We start from the raw sequence: 12,669 nt of genomic DNA, 5'->3' as shown, positions 1-12,669 counted from the left end.
CCATTACATCCTCAGCACCCATCCCAGTGCTGAGCACACAGCAAGACCGCAATAAATGTTGGTCTAATGAGTAAATGAATCCTCATCTATTTCATTTCTCTCTACATCTCAGCAGCGGTCCGTCTGCATCTTTCACGTTCTCTTCCAACTCTCCCAGCTGTTGCATTGGCAACCCAAGTTAAACAGATTTTCTGGAAAGCCCCAAGCCCCAGGTGACACCTCCTTCATTTGCTCCCCTATGCACGTCTTCAAATATCTGGGTCTTCCCGGCCTTTTTCTCTGCTGGCTCTGCCATCCATGAAGATGCTCCTTGAGGCTTTATCATTAAAAAATAAACCAATATATTCCCTGCCTCCAAAAGAAGCTTTTACTTTTGCAAACTCTATTGATTTAATCCTAGAGGCTGCTGGCAACGGTCCCAGGAGCTTCATCAATATGACAACAGCCAGTGCAGCCGAAACAGCAAGAAGGCTTGGCCAAGATCTTCTGCTTGGGTCTTCAGTGATCCTGACGGATTCTCTCGCAATGATGAAGAAGGATTTACAGTAGTGGACAGTGGATTTGCAGTTGCTCCAGCATCCTGCTTAGGTGAGCAAAAGGAAATGTCTTCAAACTTGAGGTACCTCAGCGCTATTTGTTAATTTGCTACTACAGCTGATTCCCAGGGGGTGCTAAGCAAGCAAGAAATCAAAGATAGTGGAGGAACACTGTGGGTTCTAGAACCCGAGGATAAACTCCCTGGTGGGGTGAGCGGGAGTAGAGCAGGCAAAGGGGAGGTGGGGAAAAGGAAGCTGAAGATGGTAAGAGTTAAAAACTGAATGAGTTAAAACAGAGATTCCTTCACCCCTCCACAGTTACAATGTGGTTAGGGAAGGAGAGAGAAAGAAGTCATAAGAAAAAGGAGGTTGAGGGTGACTGAATCAATGCCCAGGGGGTTAGAAACCATTCATCTCCCCCAAAGGAAAAGTCAACTCTTTGTCAATGTTTTTTTTCCAGATTGAAAAACAGGGACTTCCCTGGTGGTCCAGTGGTTAAAAATCTGCCTTGCAATGCAGGGGATGTGGGTTCTTCGATCCCTGATCGGGGAACTAAGACCTCACATGCTGCGGAACAACTAAGCCAATGCCACGACTGAGCCTGCACGCCGCAACTAGAGAGTCTGTGCACCCTCGTGCCGCAATTAAGACCCGACACAGCCAAATAATAAATAATTTTTTAAAGACTGAAAAACAGAGACAGGAAGTGGAGCCCTCCCCACAGGAAGAAAGCAGAAGGGAAATAATCTTTGTTAGCTGGAAATTGAAATGTGAGTCTACATACCCCTCATGAGAATATTGTGCTTAGACATTAGCCCCAGTGAACAGATGATGAATATACATTCTGAATATTCTACATCATCCTACAGTAACAAAAACTCCAAATCTTAGTGACTGAAAACATCACAGGTCTATTTTCTTGCTCATGCTACATGTCCACTGCAGCTGGGCTGAGGACTCTGTTCTACACCATTCTCTCTCCAGCATCTAGACTGAGGAAGGCTCCCTCTCTGGGTGTGTCTGATGGTGGAGGCAGGAAAAAGGAAACGCAGTGAATCATATACTGCCTCTTAAAGCTTCTACCTGGAAGAGACACCTGTGATGTTCCTCTCATATTCTATGGGTTAAAGCAAGTTACATGGCCATGCCTGTCTTGAAGGAGGTAGGGGAAAAGACATCCCATTGTGTAATCAGAGAAGAACCAGAAAATCTTAGCTAAGCAAGGTGAATAAATTCCACTTAGGAAGATTAAATGCCTTGCTCAAAATCAAAACAACTTCAAAGGTGGCAGAAGTGGGATCAGAGTTCAGGACTCTATGGGGCCTGTTCTTTAAGCTCTACCATCCTGCACAGGACAAGAACTGGCAATAAAGTCTAGATAACAGGGAGGATAAATATCAATGGAGGTAGGGGAGAAGGGACAAAGGAGGATAATGCACTGAGTGAGGGAGAGATGGTGGGAGGCAGAAAGCTAAGAACAGAGCCCAAGCAAAGAGGTCTGTTTAGAAAGCACAACACATCACCAATATAAGGAAAGGGATGAAGAGTCTCATGACCTCCGTGGTGGCTCAGCAGTAAAGAATCCACCTGCGATGCAGGGGACTTGGGTTCAGTCCTTGGGTCAGGAAGACTCCCTGGAGAAGGAAATGGCAACTCACTCCAGTATTCTTGTCTGGGGAAATCCCACGAACAGAGGAGCCTAGCAGGCTACAGTCTATGGGGTTGCAAAAGAGTCAGACATGACTTTGTGACTAAACAACAATGACAATAACAAAGAGTCTTACGCATCTTTCAGAGATGTCAGCAACAGAGGATGGAGTAGGGATCTGTGTGAAACCATGTAAGGACATGGGGGCACAACCATGATGAGGACGAGTTTGCTTCTTGCTCTTGCGCTGAAAGCCACCATCTTGGTTGGAGAGCCAACAACCACTCGTTGGTATAACAGCAGCCTCAGGAAGCCAAGGCCACGCTTGCCAGAACTCCCATCAGTGGCATTGTCCCTTCCCTGGACATTTTCCTGCACGGTTCTGGGAAATCAGGGCTGGAGTTGGATGGTGTTCCAGAACGAATGGTGCTGGCTTGGCTTTTCTCAGTACTCTTCCCCCACCCCTACCCAAGCCAGACTGGAAGTGCGAGAGATCCTGGCTCTACTGTACACTCAGCCAGCAAGCAAGAATTCTAATTAGATAGGGAGGCCAGTTTAGCATTAGAGCAAAGCTGTAGGAAAGCATTCTCCATCACCACCATTTCAGTTGAGAGCACCTAGTATGTGCTGCTACTGCTGCTGCTAAGTTGCTTCAGTCGTGTCCGACTCTGTGCGACCCCTGAGATGGCAGCCCACCAGGCTCCCCCGTCCCTGGGATTCTCCAGGCAAGAACACTGGAGTGGGTTGCCATTTCCTTCTCCAATGCATGGAAGTGAAAAGTGAAAGTGAAGTTGCTCAGTCGCCTATGTATTTTCTGCACATTAATTCATTGAGCCCTCACCAACCATCCATCCAGAAATCCTACTGGTCAACCTTCAAATCATATCTGGAACTGGTGGTTGCCAGGAACTGGGGAGGAAGGGAAGGAGAATAGGAAGTGACTAGCAACAAGTAGTAGAGAAGAAGTGGCAACCCACTCCAGTATACTTGCCTGGGAAATCCCAGAGGAGACTGGTGGGCTATAGTCTGTGGGGTCTCAAAGAGTTGGACACGACTTAGCTAGACTGAGCACATAGTTACAGGTATAAGGTTTCCTACTGGGGTGATGAAGTGCTGTAAAACTAAAAGAGCTGATGGTTGTACAACATTGTGAATGTACCAAAGGCCACTACATCGTACACCTCAAAATAGTAAATATTATGTTATGTGTGTGTGCATGCTCAGCCTCGTCAGCTGTGTCCGACTCTCTGCAACCCAATGGACTGTGGCCTGCCAGGCTCCTTGGTCCCTGGGATTCTCCAGGCCAGAATACTGGAGTGGGTCGCCATGTCCTCCTCCAGGGCTCGAACCTCTGTTTCCTGTGTCTCCTGCATTGCAAGTGGATTCTTTACCCACTGAGCCACCTGGGAACCCATGTTATATGTATCTTACCACAATGAAACATTTAAAAAAGGTTGCCCGAATCCAACCACTCATTATTTCCACAGCTAGTCCCACCCCCTATCGGCCTGAACCAGTACTGTCGCTTCCTCCCCAATCTCCAGTTTCTACCCTCCCCCTGCCACAATTTGATTCCACCTCCCCCACAGTGTTCAGAGGAGCTTGTGCACCTCTGAATCAGATCACGTCTCTCCTCTGCTCAGAACCCTCCATGGTTCCCACCATTTTTTTTTTTTTTGCTCAGCTGCTAAGTCACATCCGACTCTTTGTGACCCTATGGACTGCAGCACACCAGGCTTCCCTGTCCTTCACCGTCTCCCAGAGTTTTCTCAAACTCATGTCCATTGAGTCGGTGATATCATCCAACCATCTAATCCTCTGCCTCCCTCTTCTCCTTTTGCCTTCAACCTTTCCCCACATCAAGGTCTTTTCTAATGAGTCAGCTCTCCATATCAGGTGGCCAAAGTACTGGAGCTTCAGCTTCAGCATCAGTCCTTCCAATGAATATTCAGGACTGATTTCCTCTAGAATTGACTGGTTTTATCTCCTGGCAGTCCAAGGGACTCTCAAGAGTCTTCTCCAGCACCACAGTTCAAAAGCATCCATTCTTTGATGCTCAGCCTTTTTTATGGTCCAAATCTCTCATCCATACATGACTACTGGAAAACTATAGATTCGACTATATGGATCCTTGTCGGCAAAGTGATTTCTCTGCTTTTTAATACACTGCCTAGGTCTGTCACAGCTTCTCTTCCAAGGAGCAAGTGTCTTTTAATTTCATAGCTGCCATAGTGATTCTGGAGCTCAAGAAAATAAAATCTGTCACTGTTTCCATTGCTTCCCCATCTCTGATAAGCACTCTGAGGAATGCTGAGGAGAGACCTAATTTAGACTTGAAGGTGGTGGTGACTGGGCCAGGAAAAGGTCTCTAAGAATGTACCATTTAATGGGAGATTTATAAGCATTTATAAGCCTTCTCCAAGTGAAGAGTTGGGGGAAGGTCAGAGAATTTCACAACGACTCTGTTTATAAGATAAATCAAGAATAAAACCAATGTCCATCAACAGGATAAGCAGACTGTGATACCTCCATAGGATACTACTCAGCAATAAAAATGAATGAAACTGTAGTACTCACTCATCCAACACATGTTTATTAGCCACCTACTATTCATGTTCTAGAAGGTTCCAATTCACATTGGTGGACAAAACCAATAAAACCGCCTGCCATTGTGGAGGCCACAGTAAAGTGGGGAGACATATAACTAGAGCGTGCCAAAGGGAGAAACAAAGCAGGGGACTGAGTGGGAAGTGCTGGGTGGGCAATTTAAAAATTGGGTGGGGACTTCCCTGGCAGTCCAGTGGCTAAGAATTGAACCCCAGGGAATGCAGGTTCAATCCCTTGTCCAGGAAGATCCCACATGCCTCGGAGCAACTGAGCCCCTGTGTCACAGCTACTGACCCAAGCATCGCAATGGAAGATCCCACATGGGACGCAGCTAAGACTTGACACAGGCAAATAAATAATTTTTTTTTTTTTAATCGGGTGGATGCTGAGAAGGTGGCCTTCTGGTAAAGACCTGGAGGAGATAAGAGAGAAGCCATGAGGTTGCTAGGAGGAAGGGAAGGAGGATCCGGGCAGAGGGAAGAGCCAGTGCTAAGATCCGGAGGTAGGAGCATAGCTGGTGTGTCTGAGGAAGCGACGGAGGCGCTACTCTTGCTCTGAGGAAGAGGAGAGAGGCCAGCATGGCAGGAGTGAGGGCTTTGGGGAGAGGAGCCTAGAAATCCTCCTGGGCTTCTCTGAGGCACAGAAGCCCAGTGACGGTTTAGGGGAACAGTGACTTCTACATTTCAGGAATGGGGGCGGGAAGAGCGGCCTGAGCTGAGTTCCCACCACCCTCAGCCTGCGTGTCTCTATCACACAAACAAGCCTGGTGTCAGGAGAGCAAGTACATTCCAGTGGCCTGACACGCCTCCTAAAAGACCAGAACAACGGAGAGAAAGGTTGGCCTGGCGAAAAAGGAAGGGAAAAGCAGGATCTAAACAGAGGAACACGGAAAAGAAACTGCTGATACATATTAATACTTACTATATCTGGTCTTGGCAAAGTATGGCCCTTTGTGGTGGGCGTGCCTGTGTGATAAGTCACTTCAGCAGTGTCCAACTCTTTGTGACCCCATGGAATGTAGCCCACCAGGCTCGCTTGTCCATGGGATTCTCCAGGCAACGATACTGCAGTGGGTTGCCATGCCTCCTCCAGTGGATCTTCCCAACCCAGGGATCAAATCCATGCCTCTTACGTCTCCTGCACTGGCAGGTGGGTTCTTCATACTACTTGTGCCACCTGGAAGCTGATGTTCATGGTGTGCTTTTATAAATAAAGTTTTATTGAAAAACAGCCACACCCATTTCTTCACGTATTATCCATGGGTGCCTCTGCTAGAGCAGTGGAGCTGAGTGGCCCTGACAGAGATTTACAGCCCACAAAGCTTCAGATCTTTACTACCTGGCCCTTTGCAGAAAAAGTTACGCCGGCCCCTGTAACCATAACAACAAGGTAGAACTACATATTAAAACGTGAAGTACTTACAGCATATGTTTATATATTAATATATAACTCTACAACATAAAATGAGGTAATTATGATTATAACTCACATCTACTGTAAGTACTCATCAGGTGCTGGGCACTGGATGAAGCTTTTTTTGCCTATGTCATCGCGTTAAATCTGTTCAACAGCTCATTAAATTAGGACGTTATCATTAATACTGTTGTTGATAAAGAACACAGACTCTGGAACCAGGGAGCCTGGGTTCAAACCCCACCGCTGTTGCTCCTGGCAAGCTCAGACAAGCTACTGAACCTCTCCCCATCCTGGTTTTCTCTTTTGTTACATGGGATGATGACAGTGGTGCCCACGCCTTAAGGCATCTAGAGGACGAACTTAATTGATGCAAGTGAGGTGCTTGTCCTATTGTCTCGAACTCCTGAGGTGGTTGCCCTATTGTCCCGAACTCCTGGAGTCATAGGAACTCCTGTTCCTATGACTGTCTTTTGTTGACAGATGAGAAAACTGGAGCAGAGGGAAGGGAAGTCACTTGCCCATTGGTCCAGTGGTCCGGTTGAGATATGAACCTGTGCTGCCATTATGGTCAGAAGCAGGGATCCAGCAAAGTTGGGAAGAGGGTGATGAAAATCAGGAACCATGGAGCTCATGAGAGGCAGACCCCACACATCACCCTGGGGACTTGGGTCTGACCACCTCTCTCCTCATTGTCCTCGATCTTGGAGTTGTTGCGGGGCCGGGGGTGGGAAGGGACCTGGCTGGTTGGCTGCCAGAGGCAATGAGGGGCTGCTCTTCCGCTCACCGCGAGGTGGGAAGAGGCCAGTTAAGCTTGAATGGAGGAAGTCAAGACAGTGCTGCCTTATCAACATGGAGTTTCGAGGGATTCAAAGAAATGGGCAAGGCTGGGAGGGAACAGGCCATTGTTTCAGCCACTGGGCTGACCCCGGAGGAGGCTGGAGATGGGGGATCCACTGATAATACAGCTGCACTAGATTGGGGCAGGGAGGGCACGAGCCATTGTTAGCATCTCCGGGCTACAATTTCACCTGTGCACCTACTTCTGGCTGCCAAAGAGAAGGAGGAGCAGATGAGGGGTGTTGGGGAGCTGCTTCCTGCTTCCTGCCTGTAATCCACCTCCCTGGCTCAGCCTGAGGCACCTCCCTTAGGTTTCACCTCCAGCTAGATGATCAGTTTCTTTGGACAGGAAGCTTCCCTCTCTGACTCCATCCACGTACCTTCCTTCCCCCACCACAGCCTGAGATGACGCCAAGAGTCTTGCCAGGGGCACAGATTGCCTGCTGACAGCCAAACTATCATGTGTCTTAAGCAGAGGGCCCCCACTCAAACCTGGCATAGAACTGAACACCTTTCAAGGACACCCAAAGATTTCCACTAAAAGAGAAAGAACTCTCAGAGCAAGGAAAGAGTGAAGGAGGTATTAGCATGTAGAGCAAAACAATAATCACCACCATCACCACTAATAATAGCAGAAAAGTAGATTTTTTTTTTTTTTTGGCCACCTGGGCTTATGTAATAGACAATGTAATATGCTCACCAAGCCTCCACCTCCTAGACGCATAGATGGACTAAACGTCCAGTTGTTCAGTTGCTAAGTCGGGTGTGACTTTTCTGCGACTTTGTGGACTGTAGCCCTCCAGGCTCCTCTGTCCATGGGATTTCCCAGGCAAGAATATGGGAGTGGGTATTCTTATACCCTATTAATTACCCTGAAGCACTCTAGTAGGAAATGGCTTGCAAAAGAGTATTTTGTGATCTTATATAAATGGGGTTGGGCCAGAAGTCAAAGTACTGAATTCCAATCCCCAAACCAACATTTTTTGGTGAGATTTCAAGCACGCCCTAATGCAAAATAAAACAGATAAAAACTCTTCCCCCTCTCCCTTACTTATCTCGTTAGCATTAGCTGGGGTGACACAGGATGCAATAGCTAATCAGTGTTTTGAAGAAAGAACTATCCACTCATTGTTCATAAATAACATACTGCTATTAATAGGTGGCCATTGTTGAATTAATTCCAGAAAACCCTGGGGTCCAGGGGCTGTCCAGTGACTCTCTTGGCTAGAATTCCAAAGACCATCTGTGGCAAATATATCCTCCAGAACACATACCTTTGGCAGGAACACAGCTTTTCTCACCCAGAAAACTCAACCAGAAAAGGAACAGCGATCGAGCAGAGAAGGAAAAATCATTGCTGCTGCTGTTTAATCACTCAATAGTGTCCAACTCTCTTGCGACCCCACAGACTGTAGCCCTCCAGGCTCCTCTGTCTATGGGATTTCCTTGGCAAGAATACTAGAGTGGGTCACCATTTCCTTCTCTAGAGGATCGTCCCAACCCAGGGATCAAACTGAGTCTCCTGCATTGCAGGTGGATTCTTTACCACTGAGCCACCTAGGAAGCCCCCAGGAAAAATCATGTTAGCCCAAAATTAACTTTTTTAAAATTTTGCCATATCAAGATTTTTTTGAACCTTTCATATATATATATAATTTTAATTTAGTTTTTTAACACCAAAAACGTTTTGTATTGGGGTATAGCCAATTAACAATGCTGTGATAGTTTTAGGTGAATAGTCAAGGGACTCATATACATGGATCCATTCTCCCCCAAAACCCCTTCCCAACCAGGCTGGCACATGACTTTGAGTAGAGTTCCGTATGCTATACAAAAGGTTTTTGTTGGTTATCCATTTGAAATATTAGCTCAAAATACCTTTTAATCTGACCAATGATTGCCATCTCCGCAGCCATCATGCCAGTCTATGACACACTGTCTCTTCCTTTAAGGACTACAATAATTTCCTCACTGGTCTCAGGGCTTTCTTTCTTGCCCCCATAGAATTTATTCTCCACACAGCAGTTAGTGGGGCTGTTCACAGATATAATCTAATTGCATTGCTACTCCAGTGACTGGACGGTGCCTTTAGGATAAATATCAAATTTTTAAGCATCTACCACAGGGCCTTTTCACATGCTGTTCCCTCTGGTTAGAACATATTTCCCACCATTCCTGCCATCTCTATATCAAAGTTCCACTAAAGACTCGCTTTATCACCACTTCCTTGGGTACAAGCTGTTTTCTCTGTTCCTCTCAGAGCAAGATTTGTCCCTCCTAAGGCCTTATAGCATTTATAATTGTAAATTAAGTGGCCGTAGCTATTCACCTGTCGTCCTTGCCATACTGTAAGCTCCATGGACGCACTGACTGCGTCTGCCATGTTCATCATGGTAACCCAGTGCCTTGTACATGGTTGGCACTTAATACATATGTGTGGTTTGACTTTCTGAGCATGAAAATACTCAAGACCAAAAGAGGTAAAAGTTAAACAGTGAGGGAGGTCGCCTTGCAAATCACTGAGGCAAGGATGGGCTTTTTGGAAAATGGTGCAGGGACAACTCTTATGGAATAAAAAGGAAATCGGACCCCTACCTCACACCATACACGAAAATCAATACCACGCTGATCAAAGCCATACAGTGAGCAAAACTGTAAATGTTTTAGAAATAATACGGCCTCAGGGTAGAAAAAATGTTATTAAATAAGATACAACACCCACACACCATAAAGGAGAGGAGCTCCAAATTCAACTATATTAAAATTAAGAACTGCTATTGATCAAAAGATGTCATAAAAAAAAGACGAAAAGACAAGCCAAGAGAAGATATTGCATGGCATATAATGATGAAGGACTAGTTTTCAGAATACATAAGGATCACCTACATATCAATAAAAGAAACCAAGCAACCCAACAAAAAAGACAGTGAACAGGGCATGAGGAGGCATTTCACAAAAGAAACTTGACCAGCCAATAAACGCATTAAAATACATTCACCCACCTTGTCATCGGGTAGCACAAACGCGGCTCACAAGCAAGAAATTGACACACATCTGCCAGAAAGGCTGCAGTTAAAAAAAGTCACCAAGTGTTGGTGAGGATGTGAAGCAACCTGAACGCTCAGCTCCTGCTGGCAGGAGTGTAAATTAGCACAAACGCTGTGTAAGAATGGTTTAGAGGTATTTAGTCAAATTAAAGACACACGCCTCTTAATATACAGCAATTTTGCAGAGGCATGTACCTCTGAGAGACTCCTGTACGTGTGCAACAAAACCCACAACAACTAGCAACGCCGTTTATCGTTAGCAACAAAAAGAACAAACTAACATGTTCATCACTGGCGAACAAATATGACCATGAAGGAGCCACAGTGACCACAGTAAAAATGGATCTTTCCAATGCAATCAGGAGTCAAAATATAAAACAATTCATATCACAGAATTTTAAATTTATAAAGTTAAAAACCATAAAACGTTTAACTATATCACAAAGCTAGATGGTAAAACCATGAAGAAAAGCAAGCTAAAGGTCCTCATAAAATCCTCAATTGTGGTTCATCCAGGAGGGAAGGAGGGGTTGTGATGGAAGATATGGGAAAATCTGAGGAGATGGTGGTGTCCTGGCTCTTGATCTGGGCAAAAAACCCATGGCTGATTCATGTCAATGTATGGCAAAACCCACTATAATATTGTAAAATAATTAGCCTCCAATTAAAATAAATAAATTAATTTAAAAAATGTTTTAAATTGAAATATAGCTGGGCTTCCCTAGTGGCACAGTGGATAAGAATCCACCTGCCAATGCAGGGGACATGGGTTTGATCCCTAGTCCGAGAAGATTCCACATGCCATAGAGCAAGTAGGCCCATGCACCACAGCTTCTGAGCCTATGTTCTAGAGCCCACGAGCCATCACTACTTAAGCCTGTGTGCTCTGGAGCCCATGAGCCACAACTACTGCAGCCTGAGCACCCTAGAGCTGCACACCACGACACCTGAGACTGAGCGCTAGGGACTGTGCTCTGAAACAAGAGAAGCCACTGCACTCCAATGACAAACAGCCCCCACGCGCCGCAACTACAGAAAGCCCATGCACAGCAACAAAAACCCAATGCAACAACAACAAAAACTAATTAGTTGATTAAAAAAGGAAATAAAGTTGATTTACAATGTTGTGTTAGTTTTGGATGTACAGAAAAGTGATTCCATTATACGTATAAATACATATCCATTCTTTTTCAGATTCTTTTCCACTATAGGTTATCATACAATATGAAACATAGTTCCCTGTGCTATATACTTTGGACCTTGTTGCTTATCTCTTTTATATATAGCAGTGTGTATCTGTTAATCCCAAACTCCTAATTTATCCCTCCCTCCTTTGGTAATCATAAATTTGCTTTCTGTGTCTATAAGCCTTTTTCTGTTTTGTAAATATGTTCATTTATATCATGACATGAGTTTTAAAGGAAATCCGTCCTGACTATTCATTGGAAGGACTGATGCTGAAGCTGAAACTCCAATATTTTGGCCGCCTGATGCAAAGAGCTGACTCATTTGAAAAGACGCTGAGGCTGGGAAAGATTGAAGGCGGGAGGAGATGGGGACAACAGAGGATGAGATGGTTGGATGGCATCACCGACTCAGTGGACATGAGTTTGAGTGAACTCGAGGAGTTGGTGATGAACAGGGAAGCCTGGTGTACTGCAGTCCGTGGGGTCGCAAAGAGTCGGACACAACTGAGCGACTGAACAGAAGTGAACTGATAGTTTTTAAAGTGCTAATCTATGTTCCAACATTCTCCGCTAAGTTTGTTTTCTCCCCGTCCCTTCCTCTCTCACACACACAGAGAGTCAGCCAAAGACTAAGAAAAAACAAGACACATATGCTGGTTTATGAAGAGAAAGAGAAAAGGGACAAACACTGAGACAGAAAATTAAAAGATAACGGAGACACAGGAAATGAAAAGGGATGAGGGACTGGCAAGAGGCATCAGTAAGGAAATGAAAAGTGGGGAGACAGAGCGAAATAAGGGGGGAAAGGGCTGTCAAGGATAATGAGGAGGGGAAAAGATACATGAAGCGATATTGTCTCTCTTCTTTCTGTTCTTTTTTCTTTGTATGAACTTTCCCTCTATTTCTCTCTTCCTCCATCTTTCTCCCTCTCCATCTCTCTCTGGGTCTCTTTCTCCCACCCCCATCATCGTCTTCCTTGCCTTCCTCCAGATCTTTTTCTTTCCCCTTCCATCTCTCTCTCTTTCCATTTTTCTTTCTCCCTCCTTTTCCTTCCCTTCTCCACCTCTTCTAGAAACACACACACACATCACATACAATCTCTCTTTGTTGTTCAGTCGCTAAGTCATGTCTGACTCTTTGCAACCCCATGGACTGCAACAATGCCAGGCTCTCCTGTCCTTCATCATCTCCCAGAGTTTGCTCAAACTCATGTCCATTGAGCAGGTGATGCCATCCAACCATCTCCTCCTCTGCCGCTCTCTTCCTTTGCCTTCAATCTTTCCCAGCATCAAGGTCTTTTCCAATGAGTCGGCTGTTCACATCAGGTGGCCAAAGTATTGGAGCTTCAGGTTTGGCATCAGCCCTTCCAATGAATATTCAGGATTGATTAC

General features: G+C 45.5%; 1 protein-coding gene across 1 annotated transcript in view; it reads right to left on the bottom strand.

Annotated features, from left to right (window-relative positions):
- CACNA1A (calcium voltage-gated channel subunit alpha1 A) overlaps positions 1-12,669 on the bottom strand; it is a 253,453-nt gene that overhangs the window by 220,277 nt on the left and 20,507 nt on the right.

This window comes from Bos mutus, chromosome 7, assembly GCF_027580195.1.
Source record: "Bos mutus isolate GX-2022 chromosome 7, NWIPB_WYAK_1.1, whole genome shotgun sequence".
Classification (NCBI taxonomy): Eukaryota; Metazoa; Chordata; class Mammalia; order Artiodactyla; family Bovidae; genus Bos; species Bos mutus.
The sequence above is the reverse complement of the archived record's forward strand: the minus strand, read 5'-3'. Positions and strand labels throughout refer to the sequence as shown.